This window comes from Hylobates moloch, unplaced genomic scaffold, assembly GCF_009828535.3.
Source record: "Hylobates moloch isolate HMO894 unplaced genomic scaffold, HMol_V3 SCAFFOLD_2, whole genome shotgun sequence".
In the NCBI taxonomy this organism is placed as follows: Eukaryota; Metazoa; Chordata; class Mammalia; order Primates; family Hylobatidae; genus Hylobates; species Hylobates moloch.
Window position 1 is genome coordinate 98,067,079 of NW_026652277.1, and position 15,519 is coordinate 98,082,597.

A 15,519-nucleotide genomic window follows, 5' to 3' on the forward strand; every position below is an offset into this window, starting at 1 on the left:
GAGAGGAGGAGGAGGGGAAAGGGGAGGGAAGGGAAGGGGAGGGGAAAAGAAGGGACACAGGGAGGGGGAAGGGAAGGGAAGGGAAGGAGGAGGAGGAGGGGAGGGGGAAGGTAGGGGAATGATATAAGAAAGGATGAAAGAAATAGGGAGAGATGCAGGAGAAAGAAAAGTGAAGAAAGGAAGGAAAAAGGAAGAGAAAGTAACAGAGGGAGAAAGATAAAGTAAAGAAGGGAGAGAAAGGAAGAGAGGGAGAAAGGGAGGAAACTTCTAAGTCTTACAAGAAGCAAGATATAGTAGATGAACTGTTTTCCAGATATAAATGGGTATGTGCATCATGATACTATGCTATGTTCAGCGTAAATTGTCTTGGGAGGCCACAATGTGTAATCATGAAGAACTCATTTCCATTAGTCAACATATAAAAGTTCTTCTCTTTAGATAACAAAATGTTAGTAGCATTTTGATTCATGAAAAATGTGTAAATATTATATAAATTATATAAGGAATAAATCATATTAAAACATATACACATATGTATAATTTTATAGAAAAAATACATATACATTAAAACATACACATATATAATTTTATAGAAAAAAATATAAATTTTTTTCTGTGTGATTTTAATATTTTAAAATATTACTTTTCTTTCATTAGGAGATTGATTAAATATATGTTTCACACACTGCAGGATCAAGTGTAATACAAACGATTTATGTTTAATTTAGTAATTTGAAAATATGAAGATAGTATTAAAGCCAATGTCCAACTGGGACTGTGGGTTCAGGATATACTAATAGAATCTTAATTTGACAAAATTCTAATGCACTCAGTAACTGTTCTTTCTATAATCTCACAGATAGAGGTGAGATTTCATTTATTCTACCTTTCAATAGTATAAATTTCTTGAGGCTTTGTTTATTATAGTCCCATAATTCTTCTTTAGAAAAAGATAGATTCTGTATTACTTCATTTATAAAGGTCATCATAGAATCAATAAGTAACATACTAAAATCATTCTTCGCATCAGCAGGCCCCGTTTCTGTTCTCTTATCCTGACAGCCTTTGCTGTACAACACCATCTGAGGTTGTTACTAAACCTTCAGCATCAGGTTTCCCTAGCAACAGAAAGCCTTTTTCTTTCTCCTACTGTCTGCATATGAGTTTTTTAAAAAAAAAAAAAAAAAAAAAAAATTGTAATGATCTCTAAAAACACAAGAAAGCATTCAGACTGAGACATATGAAGTTAGCAATGAAAATGGTGAGTTACAAATAAAATAAGGAATAATTAAATTGTAGAGAAGTATTTTGCTTATGGATTTACACAAAGCTCCAGATGGTGATTTGCTATATTCATCTCCAGATTAGCTAAATAAAGGCCAGGCCTTATGTCAGCCTGCACATGGCTTTAATGACTTTACCTTTGTACTGCAAAAGGTTAAGGCTTTTAGTGCTATGTTTCAGAAGCCACATATAAAAGAAGCTTTATTGGATTAGGCTTCTGAGAAACAAAGTGATACACGCTAGGCATGTCCAGACATTAACCGTAATCAGAAGCGTCCTAGGGTTGCAAGCCTCCTTGGCTAATGATTGGGGTAAGTTATACTTGATTCCATCTAGAAATTATTTTTCTGTTACTAGATAAAAACACTGCCTAGCTGAACACAACTACAAAGATCTCTAATTATAATCATAAGCATTTCTTTAACCAGTTCTTTTTACTTATTATATACAAAACATTTTCACTAAATTTTCTCTGTCATTTGCTTAAGGGTATTCATTCTGTTTGAATCAAGAACAACATGTGCTTTATATTCCTTGGATATACAAAGAATATAATTTTCACCTCCTTTGAGAAATAGGATCTGGGGGATTGCTAGAGAATCCTTATTTAGTCATGATGTACTTATGATTGCTTTCGATTTTTAAGGTTTTCCCCCATTGTCTGCCAGCATATACATAGGGCCATGAAATGTCAATTGCAAATGAAATTGTATGATTTTTCAGTTTGTTTAGAAAAGGTTTTGGCCCTAAATCTAGAGATACTCATACTAGTTTTGTTGGAGGTGATGTTTATTCTCATGTTAATGATCAACATTTTTTTCCTCCTCAATGGCACTCTGAGGATAGTGTTTCCTTTGTATGTGGTGGTTTGTTTAAGTTTTCTTACAACTGATCAGATATGATGATTTTTTAACAGCTGTATTGTGATTATTTATTTTTAAAAAGAAAGCATAAAGGTGTTTCACAGGTACAACACTCTTACCTTATTAATATGCTACCAATCTTATTTTATTATTTAGGAGATTTATGGTTCAATAAGATTTATTAGTTCTGTTTAATTCTTATGACTTTAATGAACTTAAAAATCTTTATTATTTAAATATTTCAGAAATCATGTATGTTGAACTATTTGTAGTTACTTAGTATACAATATTAAAATAAGGGACCATTGCTTACCTTAAAGGTTAATGTTAATTTCAAAGTTAATTACATAATATTAGAAACTATTGATATATATACTCGTATATGTATATGTACTCATATATATACTCACATCATCTGTATCATATGAATATATGTCTATCAATCATTCTGCCTAAAATTATTAAATGTGATTTCATAAAATACATATGAAATGAATATTGAAGCATGCACCGTATTGATATATATTATTTTGCCATTAATTTTGATATATATTACTTTGCAGTTAATTTTCATACTATATTTATATTGTCAATTCTAACAAGTTTTTATTTAAAACTTAATGTTTAGGTAATAATGATGCAGTTTATATTATTAGCAGGATTCAGAAAATACAATATTACTAATGGATAAAGTGTGTTTTTATTATCAACAAAAATTGCAATTGTTAATAATTCAGATTTTTAAAAAATAATTCTCAGTTTTTAACTTAACAATTTTAATTGGCCTGAAAATGGCCCTTTTAAACAAAAGTGTCTGTAACACTTTACTATTTAGAAAGGAAAAGGGCACGGATATTGATTTAATCCTAACTATACTCAATATTCAAGAACTCAAATGCCAAACCATGAAGAGACTTCCATGTTTGCAGTTGACATAAATAAATGACAGACAAAATTTGTATAATTTTCTGCATTTTAACCAACTAGAGAATAACTTGTGAGCATAGGGAATAAGCACAATGCCCCTTTTTCCATTGAATTACCAAAACCTAATACCAAGCCTTGATTTGGAGGCATTCAACAAATATTGAGTTAATACGTTAAAAAACAAAACAAAACTGCATTGACTTACTTGGTTCCACTTTCCCCTTCTGTAGCATCCTTAAAACAGTAACAAAAAACTTAGGGAAAACAAAAAAGAGGAAAGGACTAAAAGAAATAAAACATTTCTGGTGAGGAGTGGCCAACAAGCCCTGAGTACATTAAGCTATGCTTAGCTGTCCCATGAATAAATTTTCCTCTTACGCAGCCCAGATTCTTTGACTTTGGCCAAACTCCTGCCCTAAATGGCAGTAGCCAAAGAGTTAATTGCTCCCTGTGAGTGCCCTAAGTTTTCAGGAGGCTAACCACTTAATAATCTTAATGAAAATCATGTATGCTTGCAGAGGCTCATAGTAACTTTTATGGTGCCCATATAACACTGGAGAAGGTGGTCTAATCATACAAGCTTTTGCTAGCTCAACTGATATAAATAAATGCCTATTACACTTCTCTATTATTGAAATAAAAAAGTGAAAAAAATACCATTTTACGAAAACCATGTGTTCCCAGAGGAAATTCTATTTTTAAATATAAGAAAACTAACACTTCAGAAGATAACCCTGGAATATAATGCTGAAGAAACAATTTTCATCTTTGAATGAACTGGAAGAAACAAAGATTTGAAAATGTGCCTCAGGTCATATTCTGGGTTCTGCCCCAGGAGAACTCAGAGAGTGAGTGCATCACTGCTGTGTAAGGTTTGGTGCATTGTACTTTCAGGGTTATGCTTATTTTCACCAAGTGCATTTTCTAATGATCAAAATAGTATTTACTAAATTCATGGCACTAACTAAAATTTCTGATGAAATAGAAGGTGGCTATTCTTGAGTTATTATATTTTATCTATTTGGGAAAGCTACTGAGAAATCAAATATAACCAAATATTAAGTTATAAATGTATAACAACCTATTATTTTGTGACAAGAAATAGAACCACATCAAAGTCTGAAGAGGTATACTCTCCATCAAGCACACATTCTTTCTTTGAACAAGTAAATGTAAACCTGAATTGTAATTGTAACTGAACTTGTTGAATTTAGAATCTGAATCTGGAAAATATTAGCTTAGCAGAGTAATCAAGCATGGGCTCTGAAGTCAGACACACTGGTTTAAGACTATTAGTCTGTCACTCATTAATTTTGCAATTTTTAGCAAATTAGTTTTCATAAAATGGAGATAATTTTTATGAAATGGAGACAATAGTACACATCTCATCTAGTTGAGTTGAGGCTTACATAAACTGTTGTATGTAATGTGCTATGCACTGTATCTGCGAGCTGAGAACTCAATACATATTAAGGATTATGAGTTATGTGATTTGCAAGCTTTATTACACAAAGAAAGTTCAAAGCATCCACATGCACAATGGTGGCATATTTAATACTGGGCTGGTTCCAGTGGAGTTTTTTATATCAGCGTTTACTCCTCCTTAGAATCTGCTTGAAGACTCTGCCTAATATTGCTTCCATGGCTCTCTTTTCACCTTCCTTCTCAGGGACCCCCACTTTCAGTTCGCTCAGTCGCTCTCCAGACATGTTAATACTATGTTTATCAGATTACAGCCAGATCTGACAGTCTTGGACAGCATCTTTGAAGCGACTTTGTAGCACTATGACAATCCATTACATAATGAATTTACAGTTAATTTTCAGAAACAATTCATTTTTCTCTCCTCAAGGTCTTGGGGAGAAGGTCATTAGATGTCCCAAATATCAATAAAATAATTGAGATAATGTGAATTTCTCACATCGTTAGTTCAAAATATTAATCAGATTTCTTCTAAGAGCTTTCTTTCTTTACATCTGAAGAATTAATTTATCATTCATAGAGTTGTAACTTCAATGTAAATATAGATAATAGATAATTTTAATATTTTTAAATATAAATATAAATTCAATTTTTATATGTAGAAAATAAATACACATGGAACCAATGCACTTTGCTCATTCAAATTTTTGATAGGAATATATTCTCAATAACAATGTAATATTAGCATAAAATCTATTTTATAAGTTAATATGCAACTATTAAAATGGTTTATTCAACGTATTATTTACATTTTAGGATATAAGTCTGGAAATTAGCAACTAACGTAAATTTATAAAAAAAGAATTATTGCTCACATATTTTCTTATTATATATCTATCTATCCATGTATCTGTCTATGTATCTGTTTATAGTTTATGTATCTATCTGCCTGTATATGTGCATGCATTAGTCAGAATTCTCCAGAGTAACAGTACATATATATAGAGTAACAGTGTGTGTGTATATATATATATAAAATGTATATATGTGTGTATATATGTATATATATGTATATATGTATATATGTATATATGTATATATATGTATATATGTATATATGTATATATGTATATATATAGAGAGAGAGAGAGAGAAGAGACAGAGAGAGAGGCACTTTAAGGAATTGGTTCATGGGATTGTGCAGGTTGGCATGTTTGATATTTGCATGGCCAGCTGTTGAAGATCTAGGGAAGCATTAATGCTTCAGCTCTAATTGGAAGGCAGTCTAGAGACTGAATACTTTTCTTTTTAGAGGACCTCAATCTTTTCTCTAAAAGCCTTAAAGTTATTGCATGAAGCTCACTCACATTGTGGAAGGCACTTTTCTTTACTCTAAGTCTCCTGATTTAAATGTTAATAACATCTAAAAAATTACCTTCATAGCAACATCTAAACTGATGTTTGACCAAAAAGTGGATACTATGGCACCATGGCCTAGCCAAATTGACACATAAAATTAATCATCATTATGCACACACACACAGGTGCACACACACACATATGTATCTATGTATTTATACACTGCCTTATATATTTTATTTTATTATTTATTTATTATTTATTTTTTGACGTGAAGTCTCACTCTGTCACCCAGGCAGAAATGCCCTGGTGCTGTCTCTTCTCACTGCAACCACCACCTCCCAGGCTCAAGCGATTCTCCTGCCTCAGCATTCCAATTAGTTGGGAATACAGGCAAGTGCTACCACGCCTGGCTACTTTTTGTATTTTTAGTAGAGACAAGCTTTCACCATGTTGGCTAGGCTGGTCTTAAACTCCTGACCTCAAGTAATTCACTCGCCTGGGTCCCCCAAAGTGCTGGAATTACAAGGCATGAGCCACCACACCTGGCCACCTTATATGCTTTATAAGCTAATCTGTTTTCTTGGTTGTTACAGAAAATAAGTAAGCCAATCAGCAAATTAGTATAAATACTGTCATTAAGCTTAATGAGCTTTTTTGTTGTTCATAAACTACAACTTATTTTGAAACATTGAAAATTAATGTAAAATTAAGTAGCTTCAGCAATTACAAATAAAATGTAATGAGAAAAAAAGATTCTTTTGTTTTTGAAAGAAAATAGTCAAAGAAACACAGTAGAGAAATATTCTCTCCGAAACATGGAAGAAATAACTGAGAGCCATTGAGGATATGGTAGGGCAGAAAACTGATCCTAATCATCTCCCTACCCCGTGGCGATGACGACGTGGTAAGCACGTGTCAGTCATTACCCCATAGGGCACAACATGTTGATATTAGCTTGTTAAATATAAGTTTGGCTTCAGCTTGATGGTTAAATGTCCAATACTACCTTTGTGGGTTTGCACTGAAGTCAGAGAAATATGTTCAAGTATTAAAAGAATGCAACTCAATACCTTATGAAATATTTCTAAACTGTGATATTACAAAGCTTCCTGTTTCAAAAAACTCTCTCTCTATATATATATATGTATATGTCCTTTTATTTATTTATGCAACAAATGCACTGTTAATATTCCCTGCACATTCTAAGTCCTGAGAAAACAGTGACAAATTAGACAACAAAGATTGTGAATTTTGTTAAGCTTTTATTTCTGGAGAGGTGTGAGAAAAAAATCAACAAATAAATAAGGAAGAAAATAATAAATAATAAAAGCTATCCAGATAATTCAAATAGGGTGAGAAGACATTGCCTGGGAGGGTGTTTTAGACTGGGTAGTCAGGAAGCATTGCAGTGCAAGTTAATGTTTAAACGGAGATTTTTATAACAGTGCAAGGATATTATTGGTCAGTTGTTTTAAAATAATCATTTGGCAGTTGTGTGAGGAGACTTGACTGCAGAGAGATGAGCAAGCGTGAAGGAGTATGATAATAGGGAACCTAGAAAAATGGACAGATTTATTTTCAATTTTCCCATGTTCTTTCTCCCAGTATTAATATGACTTCATTTCTTCTTAGTGTTTGTATATTTATCCATCTGTGATTTATTTTGGCATAAGGAGTAAAATAGACATTCGTGTTATTTTATGCACATAGGTAGCGTGTTGCCACAATTCCATTTATTCAATAATGGGAGAATAATTTTAAATATTTTTATATTCATAGTCAAATAAATTTTCCAATACTCTTCGAGGAAGAAATATATTTAAAAAGTACAGGCAAGGATTCCTCTCCTGGATACATACTCCTGAGAAATTATTGCCAAGATCTATACAAGGATGGTGTATATGGCATTAGGGAGTTGAAAGCAACCTGTGTATCCATCTCCAGAAGAATGGATAAATAAAATACAGTAAATCACACTATGAGATGCTATATAGCAATATGAAACAATAAACCAGATATGTGACATAGATTGGTCCCCAAACAAGGCTGGATGAGTAAAGTAGGACAGAGATGGGATTTACAAAACCCTTAATGGAACTGAAAATACACAAAACCCACACTATATTTTACAAGACTATATCTATGCTGAAGAACATACGGCAAACACATTACAAATCGTTTCCTATGAAAGGAATCAGATAGGATGGGGATTAAGAAATAAGGGGAAACCCAAACATGAAATAGGCTTTCTGTTGATGGTAATATGTTAACAGTAAGAAGAAATGTAAGGTGCATTCTAATTTCTGACACGGCAAATGTAAAAAAGTATGCCTGAGGCTTAATGAATATAGTGAATACTATAGCTCAGTATTATGCACCAGAGGTTTAATTTAAAATATTAAAGAAGTAGGATAAAGAAAAACATTTAGATCAATACTACCATACAAATTAAAAGTTTTAAAAGTTAAAATAATTAAAGCGTAACGTAGAATATTTAACATATATGTAGCCACAGTATCCCCATTTGGCCTTTGGATATTTCTGGTGTAGCCTACTTGATTCCTGGGCTTTGTTGTTTCCCAATTGTCAAAAGCTCTTGCAGACTCTGTTTCCTAATATCTATCATTAAAATGCTTTCCCTCTTTATTTTTAATTTTATTATTATTATACTTTAAGTTTTAGGGTACATGTGCACAACGTGCAGGTTTATTACATATGTGTACATGTGCCATGTTGATGTGCTGGGATTAGGTATAATCTAATGTATCCTCCCCTCCCACCTCACAACAGGCCGTCCTGTGTCCACGTGTTCTCATTGTTCAATTACTACCTATGAGTGAGAACATGCGGTGTTTGGTTTTTTGTCCTTGCGATAGTTTGCTGAGAATGATGGTTTCCAGCTTCATCCATGTCCCTACAAGGGACATGAACTCATCCTTTTTTATGGCTGCATAGTATTTTATGGTGTGTATGTGCCACATTTTCTTAATCCAGTCTATTGTTGTTGGACATTTGGGTTGGTTCCAAGTCTTTGCTATTGTGAATAGTGCCGCAATAAACATACGTGTGCATGTGTCTTTATAGCAGCAATATTTATAATCCTTTGGCTATATACCCAGTAATGGGATGGCTGGGTCAAATGGTATTTCTAGTACGAGATCCCTGAGGAATCGCCACACTGACTTCCACAATGGTTGAACTAGTTTACAGTCCCACTAACAGTGTAAAAGTGTTCCTATTTCTCCTCATCCTCTCCAGCACCTGTTGTTTCCTGACTTTTTAATGATGGCCATTCTAACTGGTGTGAGATGGTATCTCATTGTGGTTTTGATTTGCATTTCTCTGATGGCCAGTGATGATGAGCATTTTTTCATGTGTCTTTTGGCTGCATAAATGTCTTCTTTTGAGAAGTGTCTGTTCATATCCTTCGCCCACTTTTTGATGGGGTTGTTTGATATTTTCTTGTAAATTTGTTTGAGTTCTTTGTAGATTCTGGATATTAGCCCTTTGTCAGATGAGTAGATTGCAAAAATTTTCTCCCATTCTGTAGGTTGTCTGTTCACTCTGATGGTAGTTTCTTTTCCTGTGCAGAAGCTCTTTAGTTTAATTAGATCCCATTTGTCAATTTTGGCTTTTGTTGCCATTGCTTTTGGTGTTTTAGACATGAAGTCCTTGCCCACACCTATGTCCTGAATGGTATTGCCTAGGTTTTCTTCTAGAGTTTTAATGGTTTTAGGTCTAACATGTAAGTCTTTAATCCATCTTGAATTAATTTTTGTATAAGGTGTAAGGAAGGGATCCAGTTTCAGCTTTCTACATATGGCTAACCAGTTTTCCCAGCACCATTTATTAAATAGGGAATCTTTTTTCCCATTGCTTGTTTTTGTCAGGTTTGTCAAAGATCAGATGGTTGTAGATAGGCAGCATTATTTCTGAGGGCTCTGTTCTGTTCCGTTGGTCTATATCTCTGTTTTGGTGCCAGTACTATGCTGTTTTGGTTACTGTAGCATTGTAGTATAGTTTGAAGTCAGGTAGCGTGATGCCTCCAGCTTTGTTCTTTTGGCTTAGGATTGACTTGGCAATGCAGGCTCTTTTTTGGTTCCATATGAACTTTAAAGTAGTTTTTTCCAATTCTGTGAAGAAAGTCATTGGTAGCTTGATGGGGATGGCATTAGATCTATAAATTACCTTGGGCAGTATGGCCATTTTCACGATATTGATTCTTCCTACCCATGAGCATGGAACGTTCTTCCATTTGTTTGTATCCTCTTTTATTTCATTGGGCAGTGGTTTGTAGTTCTCCTTGAAGAGGTCCTTCACATCCTTTGTAAGTTGGATTCCTAGGTATTTTATTCTCTTTGAAGCAATTGTGAATGGGAGTTCACTCATGATTTGGCTCTCTGTTTGTCTGTTATTGTTGTACAAGAATGCTTGTGATTTTTGCACATTGATTTTGTATCCTGAGACTTCGCTGAAGTTGCCTATCAGCTTAAGGAGGTTTTGGGCTGAGACGATGGGGTTTTCTAGATATACAATCATGTCATCTGCAAACAGGGACAATTTGACTTCCTCGTTTCCTAATCGAATACCCTTTATTTCCTTCTCCTGCCTGATTGTCCTGGGCAGAACTTCCAACATTATTTTGAAAAGGAGTGGTTAGAGAGGGCATCCCACATAATCTTCATCTGTTTATGTTTAGAATCTTTCTACTTAGATGTTTGTTTACTGCTGGAAAAGTGAGGTGGTAATTTATTACAAAAGGCGGAAAAGTAGGGAGTCATTTGACCTTGATATGTCCCTAAATTATTCAGATTTTTTCTATTGTCATTCACTTCAGCATATGTCATATTTTAAGCTGGAAATTTCCAACTGGACTGTTAATGTTTATAGATCCTGATATATTATCTTGAGTTTATCTTTTTTCTTGCGTATATAACCTTGCATTTTTAGTATGTAATTTTTCAAATACTGCTGTATTCTTTTTAAGTAGTCTCAGTGCTACTGCTCATAAGTTATTCAGTTGCATTTTTTATGCTTTAAAGATGTATAAATTCAAATCTGAATATTTCTTGGTTTCAAAAACACAAGAACAACAATAATATGGCTAATGTATCATTTATCACTCATGTGTGAAACTAGTCTAGGTATAAATGTGTGACTAAAGAATATATTATCCCTTTTATTTCTATAGAATAATTATACTTCTAATACTTTAAAAATAACATTTTTATGTTCTAGTTAAATCTATTTAAATAGCCTATAACATTAAAAAAAAGCTCCCTTTCAATTTTTCATGTTGTCACCAAGCCCCATCAATTCTAGCTTCCAATGAGTACCTCTTAACTTTTACCAGTGTCAATACCCAGCTTCAGGTATTCATCATCTCTCACCTCGTGTGTTATAATAACCTTTGCATTGGTCCTATTTATGTATACAGCACATGGCTACTATTTGCCTATTAGGAAAACATTTAGATGATAATACTTTCTTGCTTTAAAAACAACCCATTACCCAAGGGATAAATAAGAATTCCTTAGAATGATATTTTAAAAGTTCATTTGTATTTATCTATCATTTTGTAGTTTGTTTAACAAACATGAATCCTCCTATCCTCCCCATTTATGTGTGTGCATATGTTATATATGTGTGTTTATGTATTCGTATGTGTTTGTGTGTGTGCTAGCACAAGCACAGAAGCATACACACGCGTAACCACATAATTGTGTCGACTCCACTACGTAGGCCTCCTTACTGTATGATCAAGGAGCCATCAGAGCACCACAAAGAATATAATAATTACCAAAAAATGACATTGTAATAAATGGCTTTTGACCTTGGAGGAAGACTAATTTCCGTCTTTTCTGTCCCATATTAGATTTTTCAAGATGCAGAGGTAGATATCGGTATCAATTAAGGGCTCTTAGCGTTGTCCTCCGTGGAAGAGCCGGGAAGAACGCCAGAGAAATGGGCTCTGATACAGTCTAAATAAAGACCTCTAGAGATGTCCCTTCAGGTTATCTTAAGTAGAAAAGAAAGGATTAGGTTTTCATCTGTTTGTTTGTTTTATACCTGCATCTGGCTATCATTAGATATAGGGTGACACTGGGAAGAACATGATCTTTGTCAAGGCAACATTCTTCAGGTAGAACAATTCCTGAAGCTGAGGAAGAGCTGGAAATAATCTCGCAATGCACTTCCAGTAGATGGGGGAATAAGTTTTTCAGTCTTGAAAGGAGATCTGGGAAGCACACCATATGGTCTTCTGTACTTACCTTAGAACAGTGATCAAATATATTTGATATGAATTTAATGTTTAGAATATTAATTTGAGGATTGAAGGCATTAGAATTTTAAAGAGAATATATTGCAACATTGTTGTACCTTCTAGAATGTGAATGACTCATTCAGTACATAAAATATATGGATTACAAAGGAAAATATGAAATTTGGACATATTAACTGTCTTCTCTCACATATGCATTTAAACACACATTTCGCTGTAACTGAAATAAAAAGAGGTTAAAGCATAACAAAAAGAGAATATTAAGGCAAATATGTCAAATGATTAATACTCTTGCAACTGGTATATTGAACAGGGAATGAAGGTTGAACTCTATGTGATATAAATAGGAAGATGCCTTCAATTGTACTCTAGTAAATTCTTTTTGCTGAACCTTAAGTCTATCTATTGGCTTTCCAATCAATTTCAATTAAAAGAAAATTTTTATTACGGTAATTCTGACACATTCAGTCATTAAAATGTCTAGTTTATATAAACAAAACTTCAATTTGATGTCGTAGTCATAGCTTCTTTCTTCCCAGCACAGACTTGATTCTTGATTCTAGGTTTAAGAAACAATAGAGGAAGTAAGCAAAGGAATTAGAGAAAAAATGCTGCTGAAATATGGCCATTGATATCTCTATGTGTCCACCATTCAAATTGAGGTTCTTCTTCATGTATCAGGCTTGCTGTTTTTTGGAAGTGCTGCAGGGACTTTGTGCCTACTCACCTGTCTAGTATAGGCTATACCCTTATAGAGTGACCCATGTGAAAACATTACTTCCATATCTTATTACCCTCACTCTAACCCTATTATAGGTTGGACTACGTAAAAATAACAGGAGCCAGCCCATTATCCGCATCGTCTCTCAGGCCATGGAAGCCCTATACATCTTTAGGCTACCTGTTTTCATTCAAAAGTTGGAGCTAAACATTGAGTACACATGGACACAAAGAGGGGAACAACAGACACTGGGGCCCACTTGAGGGTGGAGGATGGGAGGTGGGAGGAGGTTGAAGATAAAAGAAAAACAAAAACAAAAGAAAACAAAACAACAACAAAAAAACTACTTATCAGATATTATGCTTATTACTTGGGTGATTAAATAATCTGTACACCAAAACCCCATGACACACGATGTACCCATATAATAAACCTAACCATGTACCCCTTGAACCTAAAATAAAAGTTGGAAAAAAAAAAAAAAGACACGTGTTTAACTGCTGACCCCTCTCTCCTCACCTTACCATGGGAAGTATCTCAAAACAGACTGCTGCTTTTAAACTTCTCCAGTGGAAAACAGCCCCTAGGTTCATGTATATTACCAAATTTTCTAGAACACACAAACGTGTATCAAAAACTCTCACACAGCACTCCATTTCTGTACCATATAGCGTCAATACATTTCTGCAGCTCAGCAAACATTGTTTGAGAAAGAAGGTGCTGGCGGGTGTCCTCTCTACACTCTTTTGAATGTGCTCCCACGTTTGGCTTTAGGAAAAGCACCCCCTCCCACCATCTGAAAGAGGAAGTGCCACAGCTTTCTTTATAGCCTACTAATTCCCTTCAAATAATCCATTAAAATGTTATTATTTTCTTGTAGAGCTTGGGGAGATAAGAGGATTTGCTATTTTTAACTAAATCCTGCATGACTCTGTCTTGCACCATTCTTTAACATAGCAGAATGTTTGTCTCCTATTGTTTTCAATCCTGGTTTTATCAGAATTTGAAGACAATAAATCAGTCCTTATTGTTATCATGTTACATCTCCACCAAACAAATTGCTTATACAAAAATTGATTGGCAAGTATCATGACTTTAATAAATTCTAAGGCAATGAATATTAATCTACAATCCACTAAAGAATAAACAGAAACCAAAAGGAAAACCAGCTTTTTCCCCTTTTAACAGTGATGATACCCTTTGCCTAAAACTTTGATCCAAAATTAGCATTATTGAAAAGAAAATGAAGTAAAAACATAGTATAGTCCATTTGCACTGGTTCTATTTAAATTACTTGGCTTCAAATATACGTGGTTGAGAGAGGGAGTGGATACATTCAGATAGTGTTGGAAATGTTGCCTGCCATTCTGCTGAGTATGTGTCCTAGACCCAGTGGGTTGTGGAAGAAAATATGAATCTGCTGCTGTCTCAATCCTTGTCAGTTCCAACTCATGTCCCTGATACTGTGAGCTTCAGTAAGCACTGAATGTGCTGCTAGTTTTTAAAAACACAGAACTTATCTTAATAAAACATGGACCCTAAATAGAAGCCACTAGTTCATCTGATATTTCCATGAGGGAATTGTAAACTGTTTTACCATGGAGAAAAAAGTAGTGTTGTTATTTTGAAAGACAGATTGTGGATCTTCAAAATGGCACCTTTATCAGAAACTGACAAGGATAATTTGCACCTGACAGTTAAACAGGCAAGCAAACTTTATTCAGCATCATTGCAGTAGTAGTTAAGACTGTTGCAATATGGGAAAGATCGAACTGAACACCACTGAAACAAAATGCAGGAGAGTTTTTTATTGCTAGAGTAACCTAGTACTTTGAAAGACAGATTGTGGATCTTCAAAATGGCACCTTTATTGGAAACTGACAAGGGTAATTTTGACTTTAGACTATTTTTCATCAGATGTGCTGACTTTAAAACTAAATTCTAATTAAGATATAATACTGCTGTAAAATATTTTTGAGAAACATTTGGCAATTTTTATCATGAGTGATAAAAACACATCAAATATATTTTTGAAATGAATACACCATGGGTAAAGAAGGTTTGGGAATTTATGTTCCCTGTAGTTAATTCAAGATTATGACAGTTTCTAATAACAGTCTCTGTGTAGGGCATTGCCTCTCTTTGATCCATATCTGAACATAGTACTGTTCTGCATAAAATGCTTAAATGGCACCACATCATTTACAAATGAAGCCCAACTTATTGATAGTGGCCTAAACTTTCCTTTCTGACATGACCCCGTTTATTTTTCCAGGTAATTCTAGCCACTCTCATATGGTATTTACTGTTCCCTCAAATACTCCATATTAAAGCCATTTTACCTTCTTTTCTTTCCTTTTACTATATACATGGCCTTTCCTTCTCCTTGTCTGATAAATTTAGCATCACCTCTTGAAACTCTGTATTTGTCTCTGTGCTCTGGCTCTAATTTCTTTGAATGTGGTACACAACTAGAAAATTATTTAGCTGCTATATTGGAGCTCCTGGAGCACATGAATTTACTGTGTCTTATAGCTCTTGATCATAGCATGTGATATATATTAGGCAATCTATAAAAATGTTTGTTGAACACTGTATTAAATAAATTAATATGTGATTGAATAAAAATATTTGTATTTCAAGAAATAACTATATTT

At 33.9% G+C, this 15,519-nt stretch overlaps 1 protein-coding gene across 2 annotated transcripts in view; it reads left to right on the plus strand.

Moving 5' to 3' along the window:
• Window positions 1–1,503: 1,503 nt before the first annotated feature.
• Window positions 1,504–15,519, plus strand: part of EYS (eyes shut homolog) — a 2,056,951-nt gene continuing 2,042,935 nt past the window's right edge. For both annotated transcript variants that reach the window (XM_032154320.2, XM_032154329.2), the window contains exon 1: window positions 1,504–1,595. The gene's annotated coding sequence lies outside the window, so the exon portion shown is untranslated. The remainder of the gene's footprint in view (window positions 1,596–15,519) is intronic.